The sequence below is a fragment of the Euphorbia lathyris genome, chromosome 8 (genome assembly GCF_963576675.1).
Source record: "Euphorbia lathyris chromosome 8, ddEupLath1.1, whole genome shotgun sequence".
Taxonomy (NCBI): Eukaryota; Viridiplantae; Streptophyta; class Magnoliopsida; order Malpighiales; family Euphorbiaceae; genus Euphorbia; species Euphorbia lathyris.
Window position 1 is genome coordinate 18,786,505 of NC_088917.1, and position 19,542 is coordinate 18,806,046.

Sequence of the window (19,542 nt, forward strand, 5' to 3'; positions counted from 1 at the left end):
AACCGTAACTTTGAAATCACGCACTTGGTAAAACCAACCTTCGGTTTGTTTCTCAATTATCTCAATCCCTTGTCTTTCGATTTCTTTTACTTGAGGACAAGTAAAACTTTAAAGTCCGAGGAGGTTTGATAGGGGCGTTTCGTCCCTATCTTTTAGCGTGATTTACGGTTTAATTTTAGAAGAAATAAATAAGTTTAATTACAAAAATAGAGTGTTTTAATAAAATAACAAAATAAAAATAAATTCCTTACTTTCGGTTCATTTTCCTTATTTTTGATTAATATTAAAAAATAAAACGTCAAGCTAACTCGGCTCTCAAGATTTGTATTTCAGGTACGAGGAAGGAGTGAAAATCTACTTAAATACGCGGGGCGTATCATTATTTACGCGGGGCGTATCGTCATTTAAGCGGGGCGTAAAACATGGTGTCAGAAATAATTGCCTTATCCGCAGGCACCATGTGGAAATGACTCAGCATACGCAGGGCGTATGACACCTTACGCGGGGCGTATGACACATGTCGGAAATGATTGGCCTAATCCTGAAAGTCAGACTGCATTGTCTCCCGGAGTCAACTCTCCATACGCGGGGCGTATCACCATTTACGCGGGGCGTAAAAGGTAGTTCTTCAACGTAAAAAGATCAGAGACTCATTTACGCGGGGCGTACTTTAGCTACGCAAGGCGTATTTGAGACAATTAGACATAGAATTGGTCCACATGCAGGAGATTTCTGACGGAATGGGCACTTACGCGGGGCGTATATCACCTTACACGGGGCGTATCATGGGATTTCTGCACCAAATAATGTTGCTCCATACTTGTACCTTGTGAAGTTACAATTCTACCCCTAGCTTGATGTATAAATAAGAGTGACTAGCACTCATTTAGACACCTTCTACCTCTTTGTATAGACAAGTTTCATATTTTAAGTTCTTACTATTTTAGTTTTAGATTCAGATTTTAGTTAGCAAAAACTCTCCCACCTTGAGAGCTTGTTCGTTCATTCCGGCATTTCCTCGAAGTTCCGTTCCACCTTCGTTCACCAAGCTCGATAGTTCCACCTCCAAGTCCTAAGAGACAGCCTTGAGTCCGGTTAGCTAGTCCCGAGGGTGAATTCTTCCCTTTTCACTTGCTAATTAGCTTGTACTCTTCCTATGTACTAGGCTTGGTTGTATTCTATATTCTCATTCTCCATATTTATAATTTATGATTCACAATCTCTATTTCTTATATGTGTTGATACTTGCTACTTGTTTTGATATTCGTAATTGATTATTGTGTAGGAGGACACGATTTCCGACGCCATTCGGGCTATCTTTAGGGGTTATATAGGTGTTGCCTTATCGGAAGTGACAAACCGGAAACCGTAGGAATTGACAAGCCACGGAACTTACGGGCCCTAATTTCTAATCCCAAGCATTAGACACACCTTGACTAGGAATCACGTAGTCTAAGTACTTCACGGGTCGGTCACACTACACGTAGTCGTCATTGCAAGAGTAAATCATTAACCGTATATATTTAGAATCATTGTTTATCGTATTTATATCTTATCACCATTCATATCACTTCGTAGAGTTTTTGTGACGTAAATCTGTCTCACTAATAGTTTAGGAGTAGTTTGTAGTTGATTCTCACACCAACCCCAAAGTATTCGCCGCTTAGATAACATATAAAACCGAGTCGTCTAATACTTGCAATTATAAATCCCGTGGATTCGATACCCGGTCTTAACCGGATTATTACTTGATACGACGGGGTACACTTGCCCCTAAGTAGTCGTAGCGTCTAGTAGAGTTAAGAGCAATTTATAAAGACCACATCCATAGATATAGAGTCCGCACTCATAATATATACATTTCGTCGTAAGAAACTCTACCACTAGGCGTCGCGCCATCAGCCAGCCATGGTTAAAGTGCATTTCAGAGGAGGAAGGGGACCATTGTCTCAAGGAAATACACCAAGGGGTCTGCGGTTCGCACCAGGGTGCACGATCTATTGCAAAAAAGGCCCAGCTTCAAGGACTCTATTGGCAAACTATGGATTCTGACGCCGTCAAAGTAGTGCATAATTTCCAGGCATGCCAAGTTCATGCGAACACCTACCACGCCCCGGCGGCACCATTCAAAGGCATCATCATACCATGGCCTTTCGTTGTATGAGGGATTGACCTCCTTGGTCCTTTTTCCATAGCCCATGCGCAGAAGCATTTTGTGGTAGTCGTAATCGATCACTTCACCAAATGGATAGAGGCGGAAGCGATCGCCAAAATCACAGCCGACAATGTCATCTAATTCATCAAGCGCGTAATAATCTACCGATTTGGAGTCCCTCACTCTTTCATTACCGACAATGGGCGATAGTTCGACTGTGCCCAATTCCGCAACTTATGCTTAGCCTGGGGCATCAAAGGACGTTATACATCGGTAGCTCACCCTCAGAGCAACGGCTTGACAGAGGTCAGCAATCGGACTATCTGACGAGGGCTCAAAGCCCGACTTTTCGATAAAGGACAAGCATGGCCCGACCATATCCCTTCCATATTATGGTCATATCGAACTACCCCGCACTCGAGAACAGGAAAGACACCTTTCTTCCTTACTTACGAAGCCGAAGCCATGGCACCCTCCGAAGTAATCCTACGCTCACCGCGCTACAGCAGTTTTGATGAGGCAACTAACAACGAGGCTCTCGCTGAGGCCGAAGAAAGATTAGAGGAGGAGCGCCTCATTGCTTTGCTCCACATCATAACTCACAAGCAAAATTTGGCGTGCTACCACGACAAAAGAATGCGCCCTCGCAATTTTCAAGTAGACGACCTTGTACTCCGAGACGCCGCCACCTCGCAATCCCCATTTGCCAAAGGGAAGTTGGGCCGTTCATGGGAAGGACCCTATAAAATCCACACAGTACTACACAACGGGACCTACAAATTAGCTTCCTTGGAAGGTTTTGTATTCGACAACAGCTAGAATATTCAGACACTAAGGAAATACTATCGATAGCTTTTGTAAACTTCCTCGCTTCTTATTAATAAAAGACAACATTTCAACCACTAGCGAGCTACCATCTGAGCTACTCACATATCTCAAGAAATTATAATTTAATAACCATATGTTATTATCAATTATAGCATAGCGAGCTACCATTTGAGCTATCGCATATCTCAAGCAATTATAATTTAATAACCACATGTTATTATCAATTATAGCATAACGAGCTACCATTTGAGCTACTCGCATATCTCAAGCAATTATAATTTAATAACCACATGTTATTATCAATTATAGCATAGCGAGCTACCATCTGAGCTACTCGCATATCTCAAGCAATTATAATTTAATAATCACATGTTATTATCAATTATAGCATAGCGAGCTACCATCTGAGCTACTCGCATATCTCAAGCAATTATGATTTAATAACCACATGTTATCATCAATTATAGCATAGCGAGCTACCATCTCAGCTACTCGCATATCTTAAGCAATTATGATTTAATAACCACATGTTATTATCAATTATAGCATAGTGAGCTACCATCTGAGCTACTCGCATATCTCAAGCAATTATAATTTAATAACAACATGTTATTATCAATTATAGCATAGCGAGCTGCCATCTGAGCTACTCGCATATCTCGAGCAATTATAATTTAATGACTGCATGTTATTATCAATTATAACATAGCGAGCTACCATCTAGACTAATCTCAATTCAGAAACAGTCATCATCGATTGGACCAATAATCATTGAATCGGTTCACGAGTCCAAACATTAACAAAATGCTTCACATTCGAGAAAACCAACGAAGGACGCCAAGCACTCCTACCTAACACATCTTGAGAAATTCCAAAAACAGTGCATTACGATAATTAAAAACCGGTTACATCAGCATGTCATTCGCCCACAAAAAAAAAGAAAAAAAAAACAACACATTTCAGTATGTGTCGGGCACAGGCCGATCAACATATAGCAATTACACAAGATATACTCCTAGTCATACACAACATAATCAGGATTTGGAATGGCTTAGTCATTCATCAAGGCTTGATGCACCGATCGCCAATCAGAACACTCGTCAGTGTTATGCCCATTCTGCCTATGATATAAGCAAGCCTTACCCACATGAGTCACTCGATGACTTAGATCCGTCGGAATAGGTCTTATCATGCCTAGCTGTTAAGCCCAAAATATACCTAAAATATCATTAACATTTACATCATTTTTATTACGAATTTTTGTTATTTATATCTGTTTAGATTACTTTTACTTTCGAATATCTATCTTTCTTGCAAGGTACTTGAATATTTGGTAAAATCCAAATAGGAACGAAAAAGGATCAAAAACAGAAGAAAAACCCTTCAAAAGGAGTCAAAGACGACGTAAATCGAAAGCGCCAAGTCGAGGACACGAACGAAAGCAAGAAGTAAGAAAACCTGCCGGGCCGCGACAGTGGATCCCAGACCCGCGGCCGCGACACGCGCGGTACAACCAATTCTCCCCTTCGTCCGTCGCTCAAGCTCAGTGCTACGTCATTCACGGCCGCGGATTACTATCCTCGGTAAGTGCAGAAATTCACCAAGAGCATTTAACACATGCTGAAAATCCAAGAAACGCGTTCGTTCAAGTGGATAAAGACGTCCTTTCACAATGGACACGACTCTTAACCAACAGATACATCACTTCAAACACAACCCTTCAACATTTATAAATAAAGAGTTGATGTTGAGAAAAAGTGTAATGAAATGCTATAATATAGATATAGAAATCAGAGCGTAGAACTTATGTCGAAGTTCTAAGTAAAAACATTTCGAGAGTTAGAAATTAGATTCTGAACAAAACAAGATGAGGTACACATATTGTTTATAGTTTAATTACAACTCAGTAGCGTTTAGACATTGTTCCAGTTTTAGTTTGCATCATGGTAGTGGCCGACCGAATCCCTATTACGAAGTTACAGCGAGAAGATTGAGTAAAGTGTTCGCCCCCGAGCCTGACAACCTCCTAGGAAACCCAAGGAAGCGGAACCGATCAAGCCCTTCACTTGCACGCCCTCGAAGAACTCGATGCTCCTTATTCTCTGTAAACTTGTATCAATTTATATTTCATCTAATAAAGTCCGTTCTATTCGACAAATCGTTATGCAGCACTTATGGTAACCAATCCAATATAAGTGAGGCTGGTGTTTTCATTAATATGCACTTGAATTCAAAATCATTATAAGGAAACTTTGTTGAACACTTAGGCAAATTATCATCTCGAAAGAGTGTTAATTTAAGTAAGGGCAACTATCCCGAAAGGGTTTTGTCGCGTTCAAAGCCAATTAATTAGAGGTTCCGTCATTTATTTCATCATCATAATAATACAAAGTTTAAGTTGTTTTCTTTGCTTAATGCAAATGAACAAATTCATTCATTTTTCTAATAAGTTCTAAATGTTCCTGTTTTGTAAAATTCATCCTTAAAATCAGAAGATCTTTCTAACAATCGATTTATTCTAAATATATAATCTTATTCCAGCATTTTCAAATACTCAAAGTTTTCAAATTCAATCAAATAAATTTCCTAAATTCAATTAATCCAATTTTCACTTTTATTTACATTTTATAAATCTAACAAGTTCGAAATTAAAGATTCAAAAATAAGTTTTTCGTTAAAAAACGTATCTCTGTGGGATCGATATTTTTATTACTACAAGCGAAATCGTGCACTTGCGGAAATCGCTCAACAAGTTTTTGGCGCCGTTGCCGGGGATACGCCAAAATTTTTGACAAAATTTTTATTTTTCGCATTTTATTTTCGAATCTAGGTTTATACATTATTTTTATACAACTTTTATATTTTATTTATTTTCAGTTTTATAACATTTTTGCTTTCAATTTTGTTTTGAAGGTAGTTTGGCTCGTGTTACAATTTCAAGTTGATGCGCAGTTCACGAAATTCGGGCACGCCACCAGATCCTTTTGATCCAGAAATTGAAAGAACACTTAAGAAAAACAAGAAAAACAACAAAAACAACAAAAACAAAGACAAAACACCCTTAAAAACCAAAGTAGTCCAGCCAGAAATCATGGCCGATCCACCGACACTTATGGATTACGCTAGGCCAGGAATGGCCGGTGTAACTAATAGTATAGTTAGACCCCGTATAAACGCAAATCAATTTGAAATTAAGCCTGCTTTGCTTAATATGTTGCAAAACAGCGTAACGTTTTACGGATTGCCTAACGAAAACCCTAATGCACATTTGACAAATTTCTTAGAAATTTGTGACACTTTTAAAATTACTGATGTAACAGCCGAAGCAATCAAACTTCGCCTCTTTCCTTTCACTTTGAAGGATAAGGCAAAAATTTGGTTAACTTCTATGCCTGCTGCAACATTTGAAACTTGGGACCAATTAGCCCAAGCATTTTTACAAAAATATTTTCCCTTAGCAAAAACCACAAGAGTCATCAAAGAGTTGACATCTTTCACACAAAATGATAATGAAACTCTTTATGAAGCTTGGGAACGTTTTAAAGAACTTCAACGTTTATGCCCACACCACCAATTGCCAGATGCACTTTTAATGCAGACATTCTATAATGGATTAAATCCTACGACTAGAGGTTCATTAGATGCTACGTCTGGAGGGTTATTTATGAAAAAGACATCCGCCCAAGTAAGAGAACTTTTGGAGGAAATGGCAATCAACAGCAGTATGTGGCCCGCAGAGCGTGGACATATACCAACGGCGAAACCATCATCCTTATGTACATCATCGGTTAAAGGTATAATGAATCTTGATCCTGTAGCAATGTTACAAGCCCAATTTTCTGCCTTATCGCACAAAATTGATAAATTTATGGCACCATGTGATCCTAATGATCCGATCCAGAGAGACATTGACTACGAAGGTATGAACGAGATAGAACAGGTAAATTTTGTCCAAGGACAAAACCAAACTACTAATCCTTATTCTAACACTTATAATCCTGGATGGAGAAATCATCCTAACTTTAACTGGAAAAATGGTAATAATAATAATAATGCAAATGCTAATCAATATCGTATAAATAATTATCAAAATCAAACAAGAGATACGATTAGCACTTTATCTTCAAAAATCAACAAATTTATAGATGCTATGAATGGAAAGGTAAGTAATCAAGACGATGGTTTTAAACGGATCGAAAATAAATTCGATCAGCTTATCAAAAACCAATCATCTAGCATCCATAATTTGGAGGTTCAAATTGGACAACTTGCTAAATCAATTCCATCCCGCAAAGAGGGAAGTCTTCCCAGCCAAACGGAAGAAAATCCGAAAGAGCATGTTAAGGCTATCACTCTTCGTTCGGGGAAAAACTACTTAGGTCCGGAAATGCCCGGAATTTCAACTTTACCTGGAAATGATTTACCAAAATCCAAAAAAGATACATTAAAACAAAAAGATACACCAATTGACTCTAATCCGAAACCCTTTGTACCAAAGCCACCTTTTCCACACAGGGTCCGAAATAAGGACCATGATAAACAACTGTTATCATTTTTAGATAAACTTAAAAATTTACATATAAATTTAACATTCATGGATGCAATTACGCAAATTCCTAACTATGGAAAATTCTTGAAAGATTTAATTTCAAAAAAGATTAGTTGGGAAGGAATTTCATCCATTTCACTTTCTGAAGAATGTAGTTCGATAGTATCAAGCAAATTACCTACTAAACTCAAAGATCCCGGATGCTTTACCATTCTGTGTACTTTGGGAAATATGGAATTCCCAAGTTGTCTTTGTGATTTAGGAGCTAGTATAAACTTGATGCCATTGTCTATTTTTGAAAAATTAGGTTTAGAAGAAGACATCAAGCGTACCAATATGGTTTTGCAATTAGCGGATCAATCCACTAAAAGACCATATGGTATAATTGAAGACGTTTTGGTAAAAGTTGACAAATTTATTTTTCCTACTGATTTTGTTATCTTAGATTTTGCTTATGATGCTAACTATCCGCTAATCTTTGGTAGAGCATTCATGAACACGGGACGTGCTCTAGTTGATGTGTCGGAAGGAAAAGTAGTTTTACGAATAGGTGACGATAAGATCGAGTTCGATATGAATCAAGCGATGAAATATCCTATGGAGGATTTCGCTTGTATGAAGCTTGATTTAATTGAAGAATGTGTTAATGACATTGTTCAAAGAGAAGAAATAATAGAACCTATAATGGGTGAAGAATTAGAAGATAAGGACCCAGAGCCTTTGATTCGAGAAGATGGACCAGTTCCGCCTTCAGTAGTAGTTCCACCTAAATTAGAACTTAAAGAACTACCAAACCATCTGAGATACACTTTCCTAGGCGGAAGTGATGCTCTACCTATAATCATCTCTAACAAATTAACAGAAAATCAAGAAGAAAAATTGAAAAAAGTTGTTAGAAATAGAATAGGAAGTATGGGATGGCAGATTTCAGATTTAAAAGGGATTAATCCTAGTATTGTAATGCATAGGATTCACTTAGAAGAAGATAAGCCACCTAAAGCGGATAGACAAAGACGTTTAAATCCGAACATGAAAGAAGTAGTCAAAAATGAGATTACTAAACTTTTAGACAATGGAATCATTTATCCTATTTCGGATAGTGAATGGGTTAGTCCAATCCATTGTGTACCCAAAAAGGGAGGTATAACTGTAGTAAGGAATGATGAAGGTGAATTAATACCTACGCGAACCACCACCGGTTGGAGGGTTTGTATAGATTATAGGAACCTAAATAAGTCAACTAGGAAAGATCATTTTCCTTTACCTTTCATCGATCAAATGATCGAGAGGATAGCCGGTCATGCATTTTATTGTTTTCTCGATGGTTATTTCGGATTCTTTCAAATATATATGTACCCGGATGACCAAGATAAAACAACCTTCACATATCCTTATGGAACATTTGCATATAGAAGAATGCCTTTTGGTTTATGTAATGCACCAGCAACTTTTCAACGTTGCATGACTGCAATTTTTAATGATTTCATCGAAGATATCATGGAAGTATTTATGGATGATTTTTCAGTTTATGGAGATTCTTTTGATGCATGTTTAAAAAACTTAGATAGAGTTCTTTCTAGATGCGAAGAAACGAATTTGGTATTAAATTGGGAAAAATGTCATTTCATGGTCGACGAAGGAATTGTTTTAGGTCATAAAATATCTGAAAAAGGATTAGAAGTGGATAGAGCAAAGACTTCAGTAATAGAAAAATTACCCCCACCAACAACTGTCAAGGGAGTAAGATCATTTCTAAGACATGCAGGTTTTTACAGACGATTTATAAAAAACTTTTCTGTGATTTCCAAACCACTTACTAATTTACTTATGAAGGATTCAACCTTCGACTTTAATGAAGATTGTATTAAAGCTTTTGAAACATTGAAAACAGCCTTAGTCAGTGCGCCCATAATTGCTAAACCCGATTGGGATTTGCCTTTTGAAATCATGTGTGATGCAAGTGACCTAGCAGTAGGATGTGTTTTAGGTCAAAGAAAGGATAAAAAATTACATGTTATTTATTATGCAAGTCATACATTGTCCGGTGCACAGTTAAATTACACAACAACAGAAAAAGAGATGTTAGCCGTAGTATTTGCATGTGATAAGTTTAGGTCATACTTGTTAGGATCTAAAGTTATTATTTATACAGATCACGCAGCTTTATGTTATCTGTTTGCTAAGAAAGATGCAAAACCGCGTCTGATTAGATGGGTTTTGTTGTTACAAGAATTTGATATAGAAATTAAAGACAAAAAAGGGGTAGAAAACCTTGTCGCCGATCATCTATCAAGACTAGAAGATGAAAACGGTCCTATAGGTGAAACTGTCGGTATACGAGATGATTTCCCCGATGAACATCTCTATCATGTAGAAAGTATCATGTCACCATGGTATGCAGATTTTGCTAATTATCTTGCAACCGATATCGTTCCGGAAGGATTATCTCCCCAACAGAGGAAGAAATTTTTCTTCGATATTAAACAATATTATTGGGAAGATCCATTTCTATTTAAATCATGTGGTGACGGGATAATTAGGAGATGTGTTGGAGAAAATGAATATGAATCTATAATAACAGAATGTCATTCCAGCTCGTATGGAGGACATAATGGAGTTAATAAAACGGTAGCTAAAATATTAGAATGTGGTTTCTTTTGGCCTACAATGTTTAAGAACGTTGGTTCATTTATTACTCGTTGTGATAAATGCCAAAGAACGGAAAATTTAGGAAGGAAAGATGAGATGCCCCTCAAAAATGTGTTGGAAGTTGAAATCTTCGACATGTGGGGAATTGATTTCATGGGACCTTTTCCGCCTTCCAATGGTAAAACTTACATATTAGTAGCCGTTGACTATGTTTTGAAGTGGGTTGAAGCAATTGCAACCCCTACGAATGATTCTAAAGTAGTTATTACTTTTCTTGACGATATATTTTGTAGATTCGGTTGTCCTAGGTACGTTGTTAGTGATGGCGGTACCCATTTCATAAATCGGAATTTCGATATGCTTATGAAAAAATATGGAGTACGCCACCGCGTGTCAACGCCATACCATCCTCAGTCGAATGGTCAGGCGGAGATCTGAAATAGAGAACTCAAATGGATTCTAGAGAAAACTGTTTCGTCATCAAGAAAAGATTGGTCACAAAAACTCAATAATGCGCTATGGGCATACCGTACTGCATTTAAATCACCAATAGGAATGACTCCGTACCGTTTGGTGTATGGAAAAGCATGTCATTTACCAGTTGAATTAGAACATAAAGCCTATTGGGCTATTAGAAAACTTAATTTTGATTTACAACAAGCAGGAAAGAAACGTTTGCTCAATTTAAATGAGTTAGATGAGTTACGTCATGCGAGGATTTATAAAGAAAAAGTGAAAAAATGGCACGATGCCAAGATTAAAGTCAAACACTTTAATGTTGGAGATAAGGTGCTGTTATTCAATTCACGGCTTCGTATATTTCCGGGAAAACTTAAGTCTAGATGGGACGAACCGTATTTAGTCGTCAAAACGTTCGACTATGGTGCTTTGGAACTTGAGGAAACTAATGGTAAGCGTTTCAAAGTTAACGGTAATCGATGTAAAATCTATTACGAAAATATCTCCGAAATAGGAACTAATTTCGTAACAAGATTTCCTGACATATAAATCATTTTATTTTTCTAATAGTTAGTTTTTATTTTTATTTTTATTTATTTATTTATTTATTTTTTTTTTGTTTTGTTTTAGATTATATCATTTTTTTTTAGAATTTTAGATATAAAAAATATATTCGAGTCATGATTAATTTTTAGGAATTTCATAAAAATTAGAAAATTCAGTGATTCTCAGTTGAGAATTTCAGATTCTCAGTTGAGAATTCACATATATGAAATTCTTAATGAGGTAGAAATATTTCTGGACTTATAGAGAATTTCAAATTCTCAGTTGAGAATTTAGGCATGGCTAGAAGTCAGGAAAATTTCTGGACTTGTAGAGGATTTCAGATTCTCAGTTGAGAATTCTGATTGAAAATTGAAGGGAAAAATTTCTGAACTTACCGAGGATGAGGATTCTCGGTATAGGATCAGGAGTTTAGATTTTTGACAACTGATTTTCGCAGGAAAATCAGCGTGCCGCGACCGCGGGTCAGCATCCTCGGTCGCGACACAGGGGAAATTTTGCTCAGATTGAACCTTTTCTCAGCAGTTGTAACTATTCAGAATGAAACACTAAGTTTTTCTCATTTCTAAAAGGTTTGTTTCATGCCTTTACACTTCGAAACAACACCTCTTTTCGTCCTAGGATCTTATATATAGGTACTAGAGGTCCAGTTTTCTGTCACTTTCTTTTTCATCTCTATCAGAACTATCTCTGATTTTCTTATCATTCATAAAATCCAAACACTAAGTTCAGAACTTTTCTTCCTTACACTTCCAAAAATCATGGCTTCCTCAAACACTTCATCTAAGAAAGTTATTACTTCACGCAATAAACATGTGGATATATCAGAGCGTTATGGATGTAACTTTCCTATCTTCAATCACGATGAGGGAAGGCGCTTCCTGAAACTTCGATACACTTTCTTTGTCGGAATGCTGTACATGGACGACTTTCTTAATGATCAATTAGGAATTAAGGAAGATATGAGTCGTTACATGGAGCGACTAGGATGGACCAGATTTGTCGATATGAAGTTTCCTATAATTGGAGACTGGGTGGTAGAGTTTTTCTGCACTGTGCGTTTTGTTAACAAGCGTCGTGTGCGTCTCAGTTTTCATCGGGATGGCAAAACTTTCACTTTTGGATATCCTGAATTGCATGCTTGGTTTGGTTTTCCTTTGAAGGATGCTACCAAACGCCATCATGGAAGAGATATGACGTCCACTGATATTTGGCGAATGCTCACCGGTATCTGGCCTTTCCACCCAAAACTTGCCTATAATAAGTCTTTCTATTCCAACTCTATACTATATTTGCATAAGTTTCTGAGTCACAGCCTGTTCGGTCGCACATTCAGTAGTGTCGTCCAAGAATCTGATCTTTATGTCCTTGGTGATATATTTCAAGACAACGTGGTTGATTCTTCAAAAATTCTGATGGAGGGTCTTGTTGCCGCATCTAGATCCAAGGCTAAGAAGGTTGGGTTCGGGAATATTATATGTGGAATAATACTAGGGACCAAGGGAAGTATTTCTGTTCCTTGGAGTGATGCTGAATCTTTCCCGATGCTAGACTATGAATTTTTAGAATTTGAAGGTCTAGTGAAGCGAGTTTTTCGATCAGGACCACATTTTCTTTCTGCACCCGAACGACAAGCCTTCGTGCAGTTGAAAATAGAACGATATAGGGCTAAGAAAATCCTGATTAAAAGGGACGAATTTTTAGCATAGTTTGTGTTTTATATTGTTTGTCAATATATATGTACATAAATGTTAATAAATAAAATTTCTTTTTGCACTATATTTCGATTTTGGTTATATGGTTGCATTTTAATTTCATGAATTTAGACCATTGAATCAATTAATTGCAAACTTAATCTATTCATGACTAATTAAATATTAATAATTGCATTTCAAGTTCCTTAAATAAGATTCATTTAACTTCAATTAATAAATGCACATTAATGCTTCATTTAATTTTAATTCCAAACCTTTCCTATTCATAATTTTAACATTCATTAATTAATGCAATTTTTATTTTAATTTTCCATTAATAAGGATAAACCTTTGGTTTTCCTTATCATTTAATGTTTTACATTTATGATTTCAGTACAAATGACATTTTTAAGGAGTTCAGGATAGGATTTATCAAGAAAATGCACGAAATGAAGTAAATAAGCTGAATTTGGGTAGCCACGAGGTGATCCGCGACCGCGGATGCGCTTCCACGATAACATCAGAAAAATTCCAGAAAATTTCAGACACAAGATTCGCTGCCCAGCGCGATTCGCGGCCGCGAATGTTGGATTCTCGGTAACTTCAGATTTTTCTTCTCAAATTTCAGAGGATATGTTGGTTGACAAACGCGATCCGCGACCGCGGATATACATCCACGACCGCGACATGCGTAATTCAGGCACTCCAGGTCCGGTTTTAGACCTATTTTTCCATTCTTCCTATACCTTTTCCTTTTCTATTTAACCTATACCTATTCTTCTTCCTATTCATCCTCTATTTACACCTTTTCCTATTCAACCTCTAACTATATTAATTACTCTTCCTATTTCAACTCTACCTATTCCAATTCCTATTCCTACTCTAACTATTTACCTTGTTATTCAAACCCTATATATACCTATTACCTACACACACCTTACATCACCTCCAATTTAACCAATCCCCTACTCTTACCTCTTCCCAATACCTTACTTTTACTCTTCCCAACTTCATCATTACCATTTTCAATCACCTACACCTTTCAACCTCAAGAATTCACAACCATTCTACTTCATCTTCAACCTTAAGCTTTTCTCTCTTTTCATCTTTTTCTCTAAAACCCTAACATTCATAACACATAAACACCACAACCATGCCTAGAGCAAAGCGTGTTGGACACAAGCCAGCTGTAACTGAGGCTAATCGCCTTAGGGTTAGTTGTGGGGCTTATTTCGACATTCATTCTGAAGAAGAAGTTGGCCGTTTCAAGCACTTTTCACACGCCAATCGTAAGTTCGTGGATATGCAGTTTCTTGACTTTGATTCGGTAAGAAAGTTGAACTTCTCTACACAAATTACTGCTTTTATTGAAACTTTGGGATGGGAAACTTTTGCTTCTCTGCGTTTTCCACAAATTCAAGAGTATGTGGTTGAGTTTTTGGTTACTTTAACAATGAACAAAAAGAGGACAGAAATTTCTTTTCGGAATAAGGGTATTACCTATACAGTTGATTATGAGGCTATGGGTAATATGTTTGGTTTCCCTACTAGTGACTTTTATGATAAGCCTCGGGATTTTGATAATAACTCTTTTTGGCAAACTCTGTCTGACCAAACTTCTTTTGATTCTAAGAACACTTCAAGCAAGTTGATTAAGGACAATTGTGTGTTCTTCTTTCACAAGTATTTGAGTTTTTCACTTTTTGGTCGTGTTGAGAGTTCAAAGATTCAAGTCTGGGATTTGTTTGTTTGGGATTGTTTGTTCAAGGGTTTACGGGTTGATAGAATTGGAATGATTTTTGACAATTTGTATCGTGCTTCGAGGGCTCACACCACTCAAGTCCCTCTCGGTAATTTGATCACCGCTATTGTTTTGGGGGCACGGGATGAATTGGCTACTTTTGATATGTCCACCTACCATGGATATGTTCCGGTTTTGGACATTGCGGCACTTGAGCGGGCTCATTTATTGGTTTCTGCGGCTCCTCCTGTTTTTATTTCGTATGCTACCCGTATTGCATATCTTCGTGGCACTATGGGTGGAGGTGCTTCTAGTTCTCATAATGTAGGTACCGATGAAGAAGGAGCGGAGGAAGGTGGAGAAGCTGCCCCACAAGCCCAAGCAACCCAAGACACTGATCCGGTGGATTTAAGGCGGATTTTGAACCAAATCAATGCAAATAATCGACAAATGAATTTGAGAATTGATGATTTGGTGGAGAACAATATGGTGATGAATGACAACCTCAATACTTTGAGGCGTGCGCATCGTTCAACTCGGCATCGGATGCTTTCATTTTTCCGACGCCGAAATGTGGAAACTTCACCAACACCTCCGGATTCCCCGCCACATGCTTAGGTTTTATCTTTTATTTTTATCTTATCTTATTTCAATTTCAGTTTCGTACATTTTTATATTTATTATGTTTCGTACAATTTCTAATTTCACTTTAATTTTATGATGAATGTTTTTGCTATATCTTTCGTTTATTTCCGTTTGTTTTATCTTTAGTGTTTTATCTCCATTTTTGCACCCATGAGGACATGGTCCAATTTAAGTGTGGGAGGAGATATATACATATATATCATTTTATGCAAACGAATGAATGAATGAATGCATGCAAATGAATGAATGTATGCATCACTTGTTTTTCAAAATACAAATGCAACAAATATTGCAACACTTTTTAACTATATTGCAACAAATTTTTAAAACTTTTTACATTAAACATAAGTTAAATTTTTTATGATTATGTTTAGGTTATCATTATCGATAGAAATAAATATTTCTATACGGGTAATATTTTTCGAAATATTTTTCACAAATCTTCGACACGATTTTAAGTAAAATTGTCTCGAGTGAATGTATTTAAGTAAAAATTCTTTATTTTTAATCTCTATTTCATATCATGAAATTCATGATACAATAAATCTTATTTTAAATTTTTAATTAGGTTTATAGGCATTAATTTGAACTAACAATTTTTAGCTCGGTTTTGATTTTGTCTTACAATAACACCAATTGAAGTTTTTAAGGAAACTATAGCCATAATACATGTTGAATTTTAAGTCAATATAGGATGAATGTGCTAATTTTCTTTTTCCCAAGTTATAATCAATAAATCGTATTCTTAACTTTTGGCCACGATTGAGACCAACCTTATCACAGTCGAGGTATGAAAGGGAAGAAATAAAAAAGTAAAGCGTACTTTTGGCCACGATTGAGACCAACCTTATCACAGTCGAGGTATGAAAGGGAAGAAATAAAAAAGTAAAGCGTACTTTTGGCCACGGTTGCGACCACCCTTATCACAATCGAGGTATGGAAGGAACGTTTAAATAAGAAAAATTAAGCGTGTTTAAAGTTTAAAGTAACGATTGCGTCCACCCATAGCATGGTCGGTACCTCTTAAGCGAACACAAAATAATTACATATTAAGTTACGATCGAGACCACCCTTATCACGGGCGTAACTAAGCAAATAAATTAAACTAAATACTCATATATAATAATTCAAGTTTGGGAAAGGAAGTTTGGTGCTTTGAAATGCCTTGAGATGGAAAACTCAATAACATGCGTGCTTACATCGTCCCGAATACGTCAATTTAAAAATTGAAATACAAGACGAATGATATATCGTATTTATACTAAGTTAGTTTGATATTTTGCGTATAAATTTGCCATGTGAAGTTAGTCTTTTTGGCTTAACTAATTTAAAAGGTAAACACAAAGATATATGTTTTATTTTTTTATAAAGAGATTAGTTAAGGAATAAATTCAGTGAAATTTTGCTCGGGACTAGCAAAAGATTAAGTGTGGAGATTTGTTAAGCCCAAAATATACCTAAAATATCATTAACATTTACATCATTTTTATTACGAATTTGTGTTATTTATATCTGTTTAGATTACTTTTACTTTCGAATATCTATCTTTCTTGCAAGGTACTTGAATATTTGGTAAAATCCAAATAGGAACGAAAAAGGATCAAAAACAGAAGAAAAACCCTTCAAAAGGAGTCAAAGACGACGTAAATCGAAAGCGCCAAGTCGAGGACACGAACGAAAGCAAGAAGTAAGAAAACCTACCGGCCGCGATAGTGGATCCCAGACCCGCAGCCGCGACACGCGCGGTACAACCAATTCTCCCCTTCGTCCGTCGCTCAAGCTCAGTGCTACGTCATTCACGGCCGCGGATTACTATCCTCGGTAAGTGCAGAAATTCACCAAGAGCATTTAACACATGCTGAAAATCCAAGAAACGCGTTCGTTCAAGTGGATAAAGACGTCCTTTCACAACGGACACGACTCTTAACCAACGGATACATCACTTCAAACACAACCCTTCAACATTTATAAATAAAGAGTTGATGTTGAGAAAAAGTGTAATGAAATGCTATAATATAGATATAAAAATCAGAGCGTAGAACTTATGTCGAAGTTCTAAGTAAAAACATTTCGAGAGTTAGAAATTAGATTCTGAACAAAACAAGATGAGGTACACATATTGTTTATAGTTTAATTACAACTCAGTAGCGTTTAGACATTGTTCCAGTTTTAGTTTGCATCATGGTAGTGGCCGACCGAATCCCTATTACGAAGTTACAGCGAGAAGATTGAGTAAAGTGTTCGCCCCCGAGCCTGACAACCTCCTAGGAAACCCAAGGAAGCGGAACCGATCAAGCCCTTCACTTGCACGCCCTCGAAGAACTCGATGCTCCTTATTCTCTGTAAACTTGTATCAATTTATATTTCATCTAATAAAGTCTGTTCTATTCGACAAATCGTTATGCAGCACTTATGGTAACCAATCCAATATAAGTGAGGCTGGTGTTTTCATTAATATGCACTTGAATTCAAAATCATTACAAGGAAACTTTGTTGAACACTTAGGCAAATTATCATCTCGAAAGAGTGTTAATTTGAGTAAGGGCAACTATCCCGAAAGGGTTTTGTCGCGTTCAAAGCCAATTAATTAGAGGTTCCGTCATTTATTTCATCATCATAATAATACAAAGTTTAAGTTGTTTTCTTTGCTTAATGCAAATGAACAAATTCATTCCTTTTTCTAATAAGTTCTAAATGTTCCTGTTTTGTAAAATTCATCCTTAAAATCAGAAGATCTTTCTAAGGATCGATTTATTCTAAATATATAATCTTATTCCAGCATTTTCAAATACTCAAAGTTTTCAAATTCAATCAAATAAATTCCTAAATTCAATTAATCCAATTTTCACTTTTATTTACATTTTATAAATCTAACAAGTTCAAAATTAAAGATTCAAAAATAAGTTTTTCGTTAAAAAACGTATCTCTGTGGGATCGATATTTTTATTACTACAAGCGAAACCGTGCACTTGCGGAAATCGCTCAACACTAGCCTAGCAAACTCCAGAAACACAACACTCTGAGGCTTCACTGAATCCACGAACATCGGTCCGTTGGATCGAGACGGTGAAGCATGACGACCCACTCGATGAAATTCTACTTCCACAGGCAGATTCAGAACTCGATCAGTCTCGTCAGCTAGAAGCCTCCTAATCCATGATGGATGAGGATTCAACACTGGCGCGACCATCTTATTCGGACCCATGAAGCCGATCCCCTTTTGGTACCACGCATCATTGTCAATAGTAGACAAAGCGCTAACAACGACATTACACGAATCAGTGGCCGAGCCAGTGTAAGGCGAGGAATTTTCACTTTCCAAAATCCGGGTTTTGGAACTCTCCCCCCGACTCATCCAAACTGGGGACGCATATCGGGCTTTCCTCTCGCTAGCATAGTCCACGATCGGAGGAGGATGGTAGACATAAGGATGGGGCATCACAGAGATAGCTTGCTGGACTTCCAAGATCTTAGCAGAATTAACAACATCGCGGAGAGACATCGCGAGCAACAAGCACAACTATATCAAGAATAAAGCACTTTGACATCAGGGTGAAGAAAGACGGAACCTATTTATAGCACAAAATTGATGCGACATGAAAGACAGCACTCAAAAAGCAACAATAAAATCAAACACCGGACAATCATAGCAAAGTGGAAAATAAACATCGCATAATCTATAAAAAGATTCATAAAAGTACAAGTTATGATTACAAAAAAGCTAGTCTAATTAACCTAGCTACTTCTTCTTTTGGAAGCGTTCGCAGAACTCCACAGCTTTCAACTGCTCCACTCAGTCATAGAACTTCGGAGCGAACACCACTTCCGGTGGCACGGCAAAGCCAGTAGAATGCACTGCGATAATGACCATCATCCGGTTCATCTTCACAAGACTATCCTCGCGCTTCGCTGTGAAGGCTCAAAGATCGGCAGCCTCTTTACGAGCCACCTCGAGTTCTCGCTCGGGCCTTTTCTTTTCTGCCAGCAAGTTCGTCCTCTCTTTGGTCACAGTCGTCAGCTGCGTTTTCTTCTCGACGAGGGCCCTTTTGACAAGTCGCACCCAGCGAACTGCGCTCTTCAGGAGTAACTCGCGATGGTGAAGCTCCTCCAGGTCTTCGGCTATCTTCTGCTGCAGCTTAACTTTCTCCCTTCTCTCCGAGTTCAGTTGCTCTCACACGCCCGTTAACTCAGCGGTCCGTGAATCCAGGAGTTTGTTGGCTGCAACTAGCTTCTCATTAGATTTCTCCAAGTCAGCGAT

At 37.3% G+C, this 19,542-nt stretch overlaps 1 non-coding gene across 1 annotated transcript; it reads right to left on the bottom strand.

Annotated features, from left to right (window-relative positions):
• Window positions 1-6,452: 6,452 nt before the first annotated feature.
• On the bottom strand, window positions 6,453-6,559 carry LOC136204291 (small nucleolar RNA R71). Its single transcript, XR_010675137.1, has one exon. It is a non-coding gene; the product is annotated as a small nucleolar RNA R71 (small nucleolar RNA).
• Window positions 6,560-19,542: the final 12,983 nt, after the last annotated feature.